Raw genomic sequence first — 15391 nt, 5'->3', positions numbered from 1 at the left:
AAATTGATTTTTATATTATGCATAATTGATTTTCATGCATAGAGGTATGCATAAAAATATTATTTTAACATAAAAGTGTTACTTTAATGTAAAAGTGTTACTTTTACCATAATTGGATTTCATGCATAGAGGTATGCATAAAAGATTATTATTTTAATGTAAAAGTGTTACTTTTATCATAATTGGATTTCATGCATTGAGGTATGCATAAAAGATTATTATTTTAATGTAAAAGTGTTACTTTTATCATAATTGGATTTCATGCATAGAGGTATGCATTAAAGATTATTATTTTAATGTAAAAGTGTTACTTTTATCATAATTGGATTTCATGCATAGAGGTATGCATAAAAGATTATTATTTTATTATAAAAGTGTTACTTTTATCATATTTGAATTTCATGCATAGAGGTATGCATAAAAGTTGATTATTTTATTATAAAAGTGTTACTTTTATCACAATTGAATTTCATGCATAGAAGTATGCATAAGAGTTAATTATTTTATTATAAAAGTGTTACTTTTATCATATTTGGATTTCATGCATAGAAGTATGCATAAAAGATATTCTCTTTATACTGAAAGTGTGATTTTCATCATAAATGGATTTTATGCATAACTTAGATGCATAAGAGAAATTCTTTTATTCTAAAAGTGTAATTCCTACCAAATTGAATTTATGCATAGGAAGATGCATAAAAGATTGATTCAAAAGTGTCATTCTCATCTAAATTGAATTTATGCATAGGAAGATGCATAAAAGATTGAATTTTAATTCAAAAGTGTCATTTTCATTTAAAATGAATTTATGCATAGGAAGATGCATAAAAGATTGATTTTTACATCGAAAGTATTAATCTCCTTAAACGGAATTTATGCATAAATAAATGTGTAAAGAAATCTTATATCAAATATAAGAATTCTCTTGTATTCTATAAATAGATATGAGATGTGATAGGATGTGATAAGAGGTGTATAAGATGTGATAAGAGGTGATAAGAGGTGATAAGAGGTGATAAGATGCTTATGAAATAAGTTAGCAGGTGATAAGATGAATTAAGATGTGATAAGATGTATATGAGATGAGGTAAGAACTGTATGTGATAGGATAAGATGTATATGGGTCGTGATAGGGCAAGAATGAATGTGATGTAAAAGATTAGATGTGAAGGCATATGGGGATATATGAATGAGAATGTGAAAATGGATGTATGTATGTGGATGTGTGAATGTAGAGATGGGAGTGTGGATGTATGAATGTGAAAATGGATGTATGCATGAAGATGTATATGCGTAGATGTGAATGTGGATGTAGATGTGGATGTATGTATGTGTGTGGATGTATAGATGTGAATGGGAATGCGGATGTGGATGTATGTATGTATGTGGATGTAGATATGAATGTATAGATGTGAATGGGAATGTGGATGTGGATGTATGTATGTATGTGGATGTGGATATATGAATGAGGACGTGATAATGGATGTATGCTTGAGGACGTGATAATGGATGTGAATAAGAATGTGGATGTGGATGTATGTATGTATGTGGATGTGGATGTATGTATGTATGTGGATGTGGATATATGAATGAGGACGTGATAATGGATGTATGGATGTATAAACTCAAAAATAATGTGATATTTTTATCTCTCCTCTCTCTTGAACCAAACCAAATCAAAATGGAACCAAACCGAATCAAAAAGTAACCAAACTAGGTCTAAATCTAGTCCAAATTCAACCAAACTGAATTTGGAAAATTCTAGAATTCAGTTAGCTTTGGTTAGAGCTTCCCTCTCCTATAAATAGAACATGAGTCCTTTGAAAAAAATAGAAGAATTTTACTATACTAGAGTTATGCTGAAATAAAGCTAATTTCTACTATTCTCTAAAATTCTCTCCAAATTGAAGAAATTGGAGCTTCCCTCTTTCTTCAATCCCCATTGGTGGCTCCATCAACATACTTAACTAATTGATTGGTTGGGGGCCTCTACCGTGAACAAAGAATCAAGCAATTTGTAAGGTAAATGGTGAATTTTGATCTTTTCTATAATTTCTCAATGTTTCTCTCTTTTCAACCCCTCTCAAGCTTGAGAAGCTTAATTGGAATGGTTTTTGAATGCTATTGAAGTTAATTGATGAATGGTAGTGAAGAGTTACATAATTTGATGAATGCTATTGAAGTTAATTGATTAATGATAGTTAAGAATTACATAAATTTTCATTTATGCTTAATTCTAATGGTTTTTATGTAATTTCGCTCTCTCACTCAAGAAATGGTCATACTCATGACCCATTCTCAATCCAAATGAAGCTTTTCTCATAAAGCTTTTCCTTAATCCAAGATTAATCTATGCTTGAGGCTAAATTAATGGCTTTTTTCTATGCTTTTAGTTTATGTATTTCATGAATATTGATGATTCAATCCATTATGGATTAATGATCCAATTAGGGATCATTCTATTTATTTCCTTAATGATAAGCTTTATCCCTTAGAAAATTTGAGATTTATCAGTCATAGCAGCGGAGCTATGGCAAAATTTTTATAAAAATTACGCATAAAATAATTTCATTCAAAGCATGAAAAGAGGACTTCCTACCATATTCTAGGAAGTATCATCCTAGATTAATTGAAAGATATTCGAGAAATTGATTTTTATATTATGCATAATTGATTTTCATGCATAGAGGTATGCATAAAAATATTATTTTAACATAAAAGTGTTACTTTTATCATATTTGGATTTCATGCATAGAGGTATACATAAAAGATTATTACTTTAATGTAAAAGTGTTACTTTTACCATAATTGGATTTCATGCATAGAGGTATGCATAAAAGATTATTATTTTAATGTAAAAGTGTTACTTTTATCATAATTGGATTTCATGCATTGAGGTATGCATAAAAGATTATTATTTTAATGTAAAAGTGTTACTTTATCATAATTGGATTTTATGCATAGAGGTATGCATAAAAGATTATTATTTTAATGTAAAAGTGTTACTTTTATGGATTTCATGCATAGAGGTATGCATAAAAGATTATTATTTTATTATAAAAGTGTTACTTTTATCATATTTGAATTTCATGCATAGAGGTATGCATAAAAGTTGATTATTTTATTATAAAAGTGTTACTTTTATCACAATTGAATTTCATGCATAGAAGTATGCATAAGAGTTGATTATTTTATTATAAAAGTGTTACTTTTATCATATTTGGATTTCATGCATAGAAGTATACATAAAAGATATTCTTTTTATACTGAAAGTGTGATTTTCATCATAAATGGATTTTATGCATAACTTAGATGCATAAGAGAAATTCTTTTATTCTAAAAGTGTAATTCCTACCAAATTGAATTTATGCATAGGAAGATGCATAAAAGATTGATTCAAAAGTGTCATTCTCATCTAAATTGAATTTATGCATAGGAAGATGCATAAAAGATTGATTCAAAAGTGTCATTCTCATCTAAATTGAATTTATGCATAGGAAGATGCATAAAAGATTGAATTTTAATTCAAAAGTGTCATTTTCATTTAAAATGAATTTATGCATAGGAAGATGCATAAAAGATTGATTTTTACTTCGAAAGAATTAATCTCCTTAAATGGAATTTATGCATAAATAAATGTGTAAAGAAATCTTATATCGAATATAAGAATTCTCTTGTATTCTATAAATAGATATGAGATGTGATAGGATGTGATAAGAGGTGTATAAGATGTGATAAGAGGTGATAAGATGCTTATGAAATAAGTTAGCAGGTGATAAGATGAATTAAGATGTGATAAGATGTATATGAGATGAGGTAAGAACTGTATGTGATAGGATAAGATGTATATGGGTCGTGATAGGGCAAGAATGAATGTGATGTAAAAGATTAGATGTGAAGGCATATGGGGATATATGAATGAGAATGTGGAAATGGATGTATGTATGTGGATGTGTGAATGTAGAGATGGGAGTGTGGATGTATGAATGTGAAAATGGATGTATGCATGAAGATGTATATGCGTAGATGTGAATGTGGATGTAGATGTGGATGTATGTATGTGTGTGGATGTATAGATGTGAATGGGAATGCGGATGTGGATGTATGTATGTATGTGGATGTAGATATGAATGTATAGATGTGAATGGGAATGTGGATGTGGATGTATGTATGTATGTGGATGTGGATATATGAATGAGGACGTGATAATGGATGTATGCATGAGGACGTGATAATGGATGTGAATAAGAATGTGGATGTGGATGTATGTATGTATGTGGATGTGGATGTATGTATGTATGTGGATGTGGATATATGAATGAGGACGTGATAATGGATGTATGGATGTATAAACTCAAAAATAATGTGATATTTTTATCTCTCCTCTCTCTTGAACCAAACCAAATCAAAATGGAACCAAACCGAATCAAAAAGTAACCAAACTAGGTCTAAATCTAGTCCAAATTCAACCAAACTGAATTTGGAAAATTCTAGAATTCAGTTAGCTTTGGTTAGAGCTTCCCTCTCCTATAAATAGAACATGAGTCCTTTGAAAAAAATAGAAGAATTTTACTATACTAGAGTTATGCTGAAATAATGCTAATTTCTACTATTCTCTAAAATTCTCTCCAAATTGAAGAAATTGGAGCTTCCCTCTTTCTTCAATCCCCATTGGTGGTGGCTCCATCAACATACTTAACTAATTGATTGGTTGGGGGCCTCTACCGTGAACAAAGAATCAAGCAATTTGTAAGGTAAATGGTGAATTTTGATCTTTTCTATAATTTCTCAATGTTTCTCTCTTCTCAACCCCTCTCAAGCTTGAGAAGCTTAATTGGAATGGTTTTTGAATGCTATTGAAGTTAATTGATGAATGGTAGTGAAGAGTTATATAATTTGATGAATGCTATTGAAGTTAATTGATTAATGATAGTTAAGAATTACATAAATTTCCATTTATGCTTAATTCTAATGGTTTTTATGTAATTTCGCTCTCTCACTCAAGAAATGGTCATACTCATGACCCATTCTCAATCCAAATAAAGCTTTTCTCATAAAGCTTTTCCTTAATCCAAGATTAATCTATGCTTGAGGCTAAATTAATGGCTTTTTTCTATGCTTTTAGTTTATGTATTTCATGAATATTGATGATTCAATCCATTATGGATTAATGATCCAATTAGGGATCATTCTATTTATTTCCTTAATGATAAGCTTTATCCCTTAGAAAATTTGAGATTTATCAGTCATAGCAGCGGAGCTATGGCAAAAATTTTATAAAAATTACGCATAAAATAATTTCATTCAAAGCATGAAAAGAGGACTTCCTACCATATTCTAGGAATTATCATCCTAGATTAATTGAAAGATATTCGAGAAATTGATTTTTATATTAAGCATAATTGATTTTCATGCATAGAGGTATGCATAAAAATATTATTTTAACATAAAAGTGTTACTTTTATCATATTTGGATTTCATGCATAGAGGTATACATAAAAGATTATTACTTTAATGTAAAAGTGTTACTTTTACCATAATTGGATTTCATGCATAGAGGTATGCATAAAAGATTATTATTTTAATGTAAAAGTGTTACTTTTATCATAATTGGATTTCATGCATTGAGGTATGGATAAAAGATTATTATTTTAATGTAAAAGTGTTACTTTTATCATAATTGGATTTCATGCATAGAGGTATGCATAAAAGATTATTATTTTAATGTAAAAGTGTTACTTTTATCATAATTGAATTTCATGCATAGAGGTATGCATAAAGGATTATTATTTTATTATAAAAGTGTTACTTTTATCATATTTGAATTTCATGCATAGAGGTATGCATAAAAGTTGATTATTTTATTATAAAAGTGTTACTTTTATCACAATTGAATTTCATGCATAGAAGTATGCATAAGAGTTGATTATTTTATTATAAAAGTGTTACTTTTATCATATTTGGATTTCATGCATAGAAGTATGCATAAAAGATATTCTTTTTATACTGAAAGTGTGATTTTCATCATAAATGGATTTTATGCATAACTTAGATGCATAAGAGAAATTCTTTTATTCTAAAAGTGTAATTCCTACCAAATTGAATTTATGCATAGGAAGATGCATAAAAGATTGATTCAAAAGTGTCATTCTCATCTAAATTGAATTTATGCATAGGAAGATGCATAAAAGATTGATTCAAAAGTGTCATTCTCATCTAAATTGAATTTATGCATAGGAAGATGCATAAAAGATTGAATTTTAATTCAAAAGTGTCATTTTCATTTAAAATGAATTTATGCATAGGAAGATGCATAAAAGATTGATTTTTACTTCGAAAGTATTAATCTCCTTAAATGAAATTTATGCATAAATAAATGTGTAAAGAAATCTTATATCGAATATAAGAATTCTCTTGTATTCTATAAATAGATATGAGATGTGATAGGATGTGATAAGAGGTGTATAAGATGTGATAAGAGGTGATAAGATGCTTATGAAATAAGTTAGCAGGTGATAAGATGAATTAAGATGTGATAAGATGTATATGAGATGAGGTAAGAACTGTATGTGATAGGATAAGATGTATATGGGTCGTGATAGGGCAAGAATGAATGTGATGTAAAAGATTAGATGTGAAGGCATATGGGGATATGAAAGAAAGTAACAGGGGTGGGTTAGTCCCTCACCAAGGGAGTGGCTCATGAAGGAGTCACCACTTAGCATCTCACGGGAGAAGCTCACCATTGATTCTTGGAACAGATAACATTATCATGAATGACCCATAATCCCATTTACATTGGTATTTATAATCCACCCAAGAGTTCACACCTACTTACTAGTTGTCCATGGCCTTGGGCCCATAATGCGTTCTTACAAACCATCCCTTCCCCAATGGTTTCGTCCTCGAAACCTCAAATGAATACCCCAAATTCAGAGAAGAATGTTCCATGTGGCTGAATTTACACCAACCCATATTGCTCTATCAATGCTTCATATCCCTCCAATGCTGAAATAGGTTGCCATGAAGCTTCTTCCTTAGGTAAACCTTTCCATTGAACAAGATACTCCACCAAGGTACGAGTGCGAAGTACCTTTTTCTTTGTATCCAAGATAGCTTCTGGAATATATTCAATCATTCCCTCTTCATTCATTGGAGGTAACTCATCAACCATTTGATCGATCATACCCACATATCCTTTCAAGTGAGAGACATGAAACACATCATGAATCTTTGTTGTAGATGGAAGTAAGAGTTGATATGCAACCTCCCCAACTCTTTGTATCACTTGATAAGGACCATAATAGCGATGAGCTAGTTTGGTGTTGGTGCTTCCCTTCAAAGACGCATATCTTGACTTTGGTATTCTCAAAAGAACCCAATCTCCCACTTTGAATTCCAATGGTCTTCGATGAACATTGGCATATTGTCTCATTTTCTCTTGTGCAACCTTCAAATTACTTTTGCATTGTTGCAACAAAGCTTGCATCCTTTCAGCTTCCTCCTTGGCATTATGGTTAGAAGTCTCATATGTACCCACCAACATAGGCAAATTGACCTTGTAACCATATAAAGCCTCAAAGGGTGACATGCCAATGCTCACATGATATGTTGAGTTGTAAGCAAACTCAGCCAAAGGTAACCAATCATCCCATGTGCTTTGAGTATCATGACAATAGTGGCGTAGATATGTTTCCACCCATTTGTTTACTCTTTCTGTTTGACCATCGGTTTCGGGATGATAGGCGGTGCTTGGAGTAAGCTTGGTTCCCATATATTCAAACAATGTTCTCCAAAAAGTGCTCATGAATTTGACATCGCGATCACTCACAATTTGTGACGGCATACCATGCAACTTGAAAACCCCATCAACAAATTGCTTGGCAACATTTTGGGCTGAATATGTGACCTTGGAAGGAATGAAATGGGCCACTTTGGTCAATCTATCCACCACAACATACAAGCTGTCCCACCCTTTCTTTGTGCGCGGAAGGTTAGTAATGAAATCCATTGATATATGACTCCATTTGCCTTCGGGAATGGGCAATGGCTGAAGCAAACCTCCCGGTTTATGTGTAGGATCCTTGTTCAATTGACATGACCGGCACCCACTTACATAAGCATGAATGCTCTTCCACATCCCCTTCCAAAAGAAACTTTTCCTTATTGCATCAAAGGTTTTGTAGACACCCAAATGACCAGCCATAGGAGTACAATGCATCTCTTCCATGATCTTCTTGATAAATAATGAAGTAGGAACCAAGTAGACTTTTCCTTTGTAGTAGAGGAGACCATTTTTCAGCTCATAATGGGGTAACTCTTCACATACACCTTGCTGTAATTTCTGCACTATTTGTGAGGTTTCTTCATCAAACAAGTACTCTTCTTGTATCTCCATGATCCAATCTTTATGCACCTCAAAAATAGCATACAATGAGCAGGCCCACATACGAGACAAGGAATCGGCAACCACATTTTCTTTGCCCTTTGTGTATGTGATTTCAAAATCATAGTTTTGTAGTGTTGCTACCCACCTTCTTTGCTTAGGAGACAAATTGGGTTGTGTGAGGAAATACTTCAGCACCCTATGATCACTTCTCACATAAAAATGACTCCCATATAAGTAATGGTGCCATTTCTTGATAGCATGGAGTATAGCAATCATCTCTTGCTCATACACATGGAGTTCTCTTTCTTTGTCATTCAGCTTTCTACTTTCATAAGCAATGACTCCATGGTCTTGGTAAAGTACCGCACCAATCCCTCTTCCACTTGCATCCGCCCTTATTGTGAAAGGTTTGGTGAAGTCTGGACATACCAAAATAGGTGCTGATGTGAGCATCTTCTTCATATCTTCAAAGCTTTTGTTGGCAATGGCATCCCAAAAGAAGGTTTCCTTCTTCAATTTGTCCGTCATTGGGGCTGCAATTTCTGCATAGTGGGCAAAGCGTCTATAGAATGAAGATAACCCCAAAAATCCCCTCAATTGAGTAGTGTTTGAAGGAACCGGCCAATTCCTAATACATTCCACTTTCTTTGGATCCACACAAATGCCATCCTTGCTCACAATGTGACCCAAATATTCCACCTCATGTGCCATGAAGGTACATTTTGTCTCCTTAAAAGACCTCCAAAACCTCTTTCACATGCTTCAAATGCACTTCCTCATGTTTGCTATAGATAAGTATGTCATCGAAAAAGACCAATACAAACTTGTAGAGGAAAGGTTGAAGCACTTTGTTCATCAATGCTTGAAAAGTTGCCAGTGCATTGCATAATCCAAACGGCATAACCATGAATTGGTAAAGACCCCTTTCTGTACGAAATGCTGTTTTGAACTCATCACCACTTTTCATCCTTATTTGATGGTATCCGGAACGCAAATCAATCTTTGAAAAGCATGTGGCACCCTTCAACTCATCCAAAAGATCATCCACCCTTGGTATTGGAAAACGATTTTTGATGGTGATCTTATTCAAATCACGGTAATCAATGCACATGCAGAAAGTACCATCCTTTTTCTTCACAAGTAGCACCGGAGAAGCAAAAGGAGATTGACTTGGTTCAACCCATCCCATGTCAATGAGTTCTTTGACTTGCTTTGCCACCTCTTCCTTTTCAACCTTTGACAAACGATAGGGAGGCTTGTTGATTGGTTTGGCATTTGGTTCCAAATCAATAGCGTGATCAACACTCCTCTTTGGCGGCATTGATTTTGGCATGGTAAACACATCTTCATAATCCTTGAGTAGCTTAACCATGTCCACATTTTCGATGCAATCCTTTTTGCTATTATCTTCCTCTTTGCAAAGCTGTAGTACATAAACATAGCCCTCTTTCTTGAACTCTTTCTTCATTTGAGTAGCATTGATCATGAAGAGCTTGGACCCTTGCATTCCATTCAATGTAATAACCCCTCCATGATGCACAAAACTCATGAAACTTTTCTATAAGTTCATGGTAAAAGAGTTCAAAGTGGACAGCCAATCACATCCAAGTACTATGTCAATTGGTCCCAACTCAATCACCAAAAGATCAACTTTGCAAGAGTAGCTCTTGGACAACTCCAATTCTGTACTTTGACACTTCATATTGCAGCCCATTGAATCACCATTGGCCACTTGCACTATGTGCTTGTTTGGTAAAGAAGCTGGTTGCATTTTGAGAGTGTTCAAAGACCTTTTATTGACAAAACTATGCGTGCTTCCAGTATCAATGAGTGCATATGCTGTTCTCCCATTCACCTTGATCTTCAATCTCAATGTGTTGGCACCCTTACTTCCCGCATAAGCATCATGAGAGATTGTACACAAGGTAGTATGTGCACTATTGTTTTCATTCCACACGCATAGAGGCATCCCATCATTCATTTTGTCATGAGCAAACTTTAGTTTCCCACCCGGATCAAAAGGAAACTCGGGATTTTCTTCATCAAAACCATCATCATGAGAACCTCCACCCTCATGAGGATCTCCCCATCCTAAGGCATCATTGCATTCAAGGAATTCCTCCTCCTCATGATTAGCATTGTCCTCAGTGATAATGTAGCTTATGGAAATATCCTTGGATTTGCATACTTTGAAGTGATCCTTGTTCCATTTTTCTCCACATTGGAAACATAGACCTTTGAGCCTCATTTCATGCAAACGGTCCTCCTTGATAACCTTGCTTTTTGAACCCCCATTTGCTGGCTTGGACTCATTGTATGTAGCTTTGTTGGACATAAATGGTGGTTTAAATGGAAGTCTATTAGACCCTCTACCATACACGGTAGGAAATCTTGGAAGATTAGGTCTTGTGTTTGCATGAGAACCCATGTCGGTCCTTGTGATCACTTCCCCTTTGATATTCCCTTTGCTAGCCCACTTTGTCAAGTACTTCTCTTCATGAATTTCTGCAAGCATCATTGCCTTCTTCAAAGTGGCGGGTTCATGAGACTTGACATCACCACCAATAGGAGCTTTCAAGCCCCTTATATACTTGACAACAAGATAATGCTCATCAAAGTCGTCCAAGTATAATAGAAGCTTTAGAAACTTATGAGAATATTCCTTCACGGTAGTGATTTGCTCTAGCTTGTCCCATTCCACAATGTGATTGTCCCTTTGCATGCGAGAAGTAAACTCTTCTGCCATGTCATTCTTGAATTCTTCCCAAGTAGTGATGACATAACCATGAGATTGCTTCCTCCTCCACCAAGTGTGAGCAAAACCTTCAAGATGAAGTGAGGCAAAGTAGACTTTGGCAATCTCGCTCCTTGGGCTGATTTCGAAGTAGAGATCCATCTTGTTTGCCCACTCTTCAAATTCTTCGATAGAATTTGATTCTCCTTTGAACTTATTAAATATGATTTTGTCCTTCACAGCATTGTCAAAATCACCATGCATTCTTGAACCCCTCTGCCGTGCTCTTGGATCATCAAATCCTCTTCCTTCACCCAAGTGTCTATGCATTTGCTCATCTTCCAATTGCCAATCACCTGCATCTTTAAATCCCTTCTGTTCATACCCTCTTCTTGCATCTTGCATAAAGGATGAAGTTCTTGGAATACTGGCATTAGATCTCTCATAAGAAACATCACCCATAGGTCTCTTGCCCTTGTCCATGTAAGAAGAATGTGGCATCATTTGAGGTGGCATCATTTGTCTTACTTTATTCTCTTCTGGCATAGAAGGCTTTCCATCATGTTTGGAATCATAATGTACACCATCCATTGCATTCATATCGACTTCTTGGTTGAGCTTGAGAGGAGCCAATGCACTAATGGCTTTCTCCAAGTCTTTTAACCCTCTTTGCATCACGTCATCCAGGTAGTGGTGTCGCTTATCGAACCGTTCCATGAGGTGTTCACCAAATTGTTGTTGCCGATTTGTTTGGTTATTTTCAATCCTTTGAAACATACTCTCCATAGCCATTAACATCATGTCCACTGGTAGCGGAGTAGTTCCCAAAGATTGAGGCATTTCCACTCCTTGAGATTCATCTGGAGATGGTGCTTTTATGGTTGAACTTTCTTCATTCCTCGTTGATGAACTTGTTGCCATCATTGCTTCCGGTTGTCTTTGATCATTTTCATTCCGGGCTCCCTTGTTTTGACCTCCTCTAGTCATTTCCATGCGCGTAATTGATCCCTCCTTGCAAAGACCACTTACTTGATTTTTTTTTTCTCTATTCAAACGGTATCCGATTTGGGTGATCTTTATATCGATGTGAAGCTCTTGACGAGACGAATAAGAATCCCCAAAAACAGATCTGAAAAAGTCAACAGCCTTTGATGAGTCAACTGTACCGGCTGAAAGTCAACTCTTGATGTTAACCGCTCAATTCTTATCCGATTTGGGTGATCTTTATATCGATGCGAAGCTCTTGACGAGACGAGTAAGGATCCCCAAAAACAGATTTGAAAAAGTCAACAACCTTTGACCAATCAACTGTTCTAGCTGAAAGTCAACTCTTAACTTTGACCGCTCAATACTACTCCGATTTGAGTGATCTTTAGCTTGTTTGAAAGAGGTTTTCGGGTAGATTGAAGAGCTTTCAGGACAGATTTGAAAAGCTTTTGAAAAACCCTAGAAATTCAAGGATTTGTCCTAGCTGCAAGTAGGCAAATTTTGTAAAAATTTTGCCATGGTCTCCCCTCTTTTTGCACCAAATCTCAATCAAATCAAAGCATCTCAATCAAGTATTAAAATCCTTATGCATTTGACCACTGTAAGCAAATCAATCCTCAATCATTTTTCCATCTGAGCATGTGACTTTATGGCATCAATTTTGTCCTTTTGCATAAGAAGTCGATGTAGAGGATTTGCTTGTTTGCTCAAGTCAAATGAAGTGGTTGATGAAGCGCGTCGATGCTTGCCGATCTCCCGGCCAAGCACTTCTCACCCCTTCACCAAGTTTACATCCAAGGTGAAGGTTGAGGCCATTTCTTTACCACCAAGTACCTAATCCTCTTCCTTACCGCGTTACCCGGCACTAACGGCAAGGAAGATTCAAGACATTCTGCCCTTGGCCTCTCCTCCAAATGCCAAGGTACCCTTACTTCATTCTAGATTCTAGGAATAAAATCGTGAGTTACAAGCTCAATGAATGAGTAGAGTTGACTTACAATTGATTTATAGCATGACTCATGCTCATTCATATCATAATACATGGTTCATAGTGCTTCCTTCATCACATCCACTCATGGCAATGTCAATACATTTCCACATACATCAACAACATCCAAGTGTCACGGAGCGGTGATCTCGGGTCGTGTTCTGGGCGCGAGTTCCTGCTCGGGACTAGAAAATCCAGTACAAAAGTGAAAACAGAGAGCACTTGCTGAATCCTGCACCTCAAGACCTATAGCTCGTCTCGAAGAGGACGACGAGCCGGTCGTTTTGAGTACTAGAACTCCAAAAATGAAGTTTGTATGAGAGAGTTATGACCAAAAACGTGCAACCGGCAATGGAAAACGGTGTCACCAAAAAGTGGGCTTCCAACCCAAAACATTTTATTCAATCCCCCAAATGTGCCAAAAGCTATGCTCACTTATGCCAATATGCAAGGCATAGCATTGAATGGCTATGTGTAGCATTCAAGCATTCATAATGCATAAAGAGCAGCATGAATGGCCATGATTAAAGTCCAATTTCTGAAAATTAGGGTTTTATGTGTAATAAAACCCTAATTCACTCCATAGCTTGAAAGAATGCTTCAAAATTGTAAGGAAGTGATGGAGCAACTCACCAATGTCGCCCGGGAAGCCTTAATGCTTGAATTTGTTGAAGGAGATGAAGATTAGGGTCACTTTGGTGAAAAACGTGGGCAGCCACATTGGGAGCCCCATTGCTCATGGAAAATAGGTGAAATACTTCATAAAACATTGCTAGATACATGAGAGACTCAATGCCCTTTGCTCATGTTGAGATTCCATGGCTAGGGTTTGCAAGAAAGCTCCCAAACAAAAAAACGTTTTTGATTAACAACTGCTAATCAAGATTAGAAATTTTTCCCAATTTGGTCCACTCATTCAAAAAAAATAGGTCCATGTGCTTAGATTTGAACCACAAACTCTACCTTAGCCATATCCCCTTCCCCCATGAATCAAATGAAGCAGAAATTTCACGAAATGAGAAGAAGAAAAGAAAAAATTAAAAATCATGGATCAAAAGCCAGGCTCTGATACCAATGAAAGAAAGTAACAGGGGTGGGTTAGTCCCTCACCAAGGGAGTGGCTCATGAAGGAGTCACCACTTAGCATCTCACGGGAGAAGCTCACCATTGATTCTTGGAACAGATAACATTATCATGAATGACCCATAATCCCATTTACATTGGTATTTATACTCCACCCAAGAGTTCACACCTACTTACTAGTTGTCCATGGCCTTGGGCCCATAATGCGTTCTTACAAGGATATATGAATGAGAATGTGGAAATGGATGTATGTATGTGGATGTGTGAATGTAGAGATGGGAGTGTGGATGTATGAATGTGAAAATGGATGTATGCATGAAGATGTATATGCGTAGATGTGAATGTGGATGTAGATGTGGATGTATGTATGTGTGTGGATGTATAGATGTGAATGGGAATGCGGATGTGGATGTATGTATGTATGTGGATGTAGATATGAATGTATAGATGTGAATGGGAATGTGGATGTGGATGTATGTATGTATGTGGATGTGGATATATGAATGAGGACGTGATAATGGATGTATGCATGAGGACGTGATAATGGATGTGAATAAGAATGTGGATGTGGATGTATGTATGTATGTGGATGTGGATGTATGTATGTATGTGGATGTGGATATATGAATGAGGACGTGATAATGGATGTATGGATGTATAAACTCAAAAATAATGTGATATTTTTATCTCTCCTCTCTCTTGAACCAAACCAAATCAAAATGGAACCAAACCGAATCAAAAAGTAACCAAACTAGGTCTAAATCTAGTCCAAATTCAACCAAACTGAATTTGGAAAATTCTAGAATTCAGTTAGCTTTGGTTAGAGCTTCCCTCTCCTATAAATAGAACATGAGTCCTTTGAAAAAAATAGAAGAATTTTACTATACTAGAGTTATGCTGAAATAATGCTAATTTCTACTATTCTCTAAAATTCTCTCCAAATTGAAGAAATTGGAGCTTCCCTCTTTCTTCAATCCCCATTGGTGGTGGCTCCATCAACATACTTAACTAATTGATTGGTTGGGGGCCTCTACCGTGAACAAAGAATCAAGCAATTTGTAAGGTAAATGGTGAATTTTGATCTTTTCTATAATTTCTCAATGTTTCTCTCTTCTCAACCCCTCTCAAGCTTGAGAAGCTTAATTGGAATGGTTTTTGAATGCTATTGAAGTTAATTGATGAATGGTAGTGAAGAGTTACATAATTTGAT

The sequence above is a fragment of the Cibotium barometz genome, chromosome 28 (assembly GCF_041138505.1).
Source record: "Cibotium barometz isolate CiBa-2024 chromosome 28, ASM4113850v1, whole genome shotgun sequence".
NCBI lineage: Eukaryota > Viridiplantae > Streptophyta > Polypodiopsida > Cyatheales > Cibotiaceae > Cibotium > Cibotium barometz.
Note: the sequence above shows the minus strand (reverse complement) of the source record.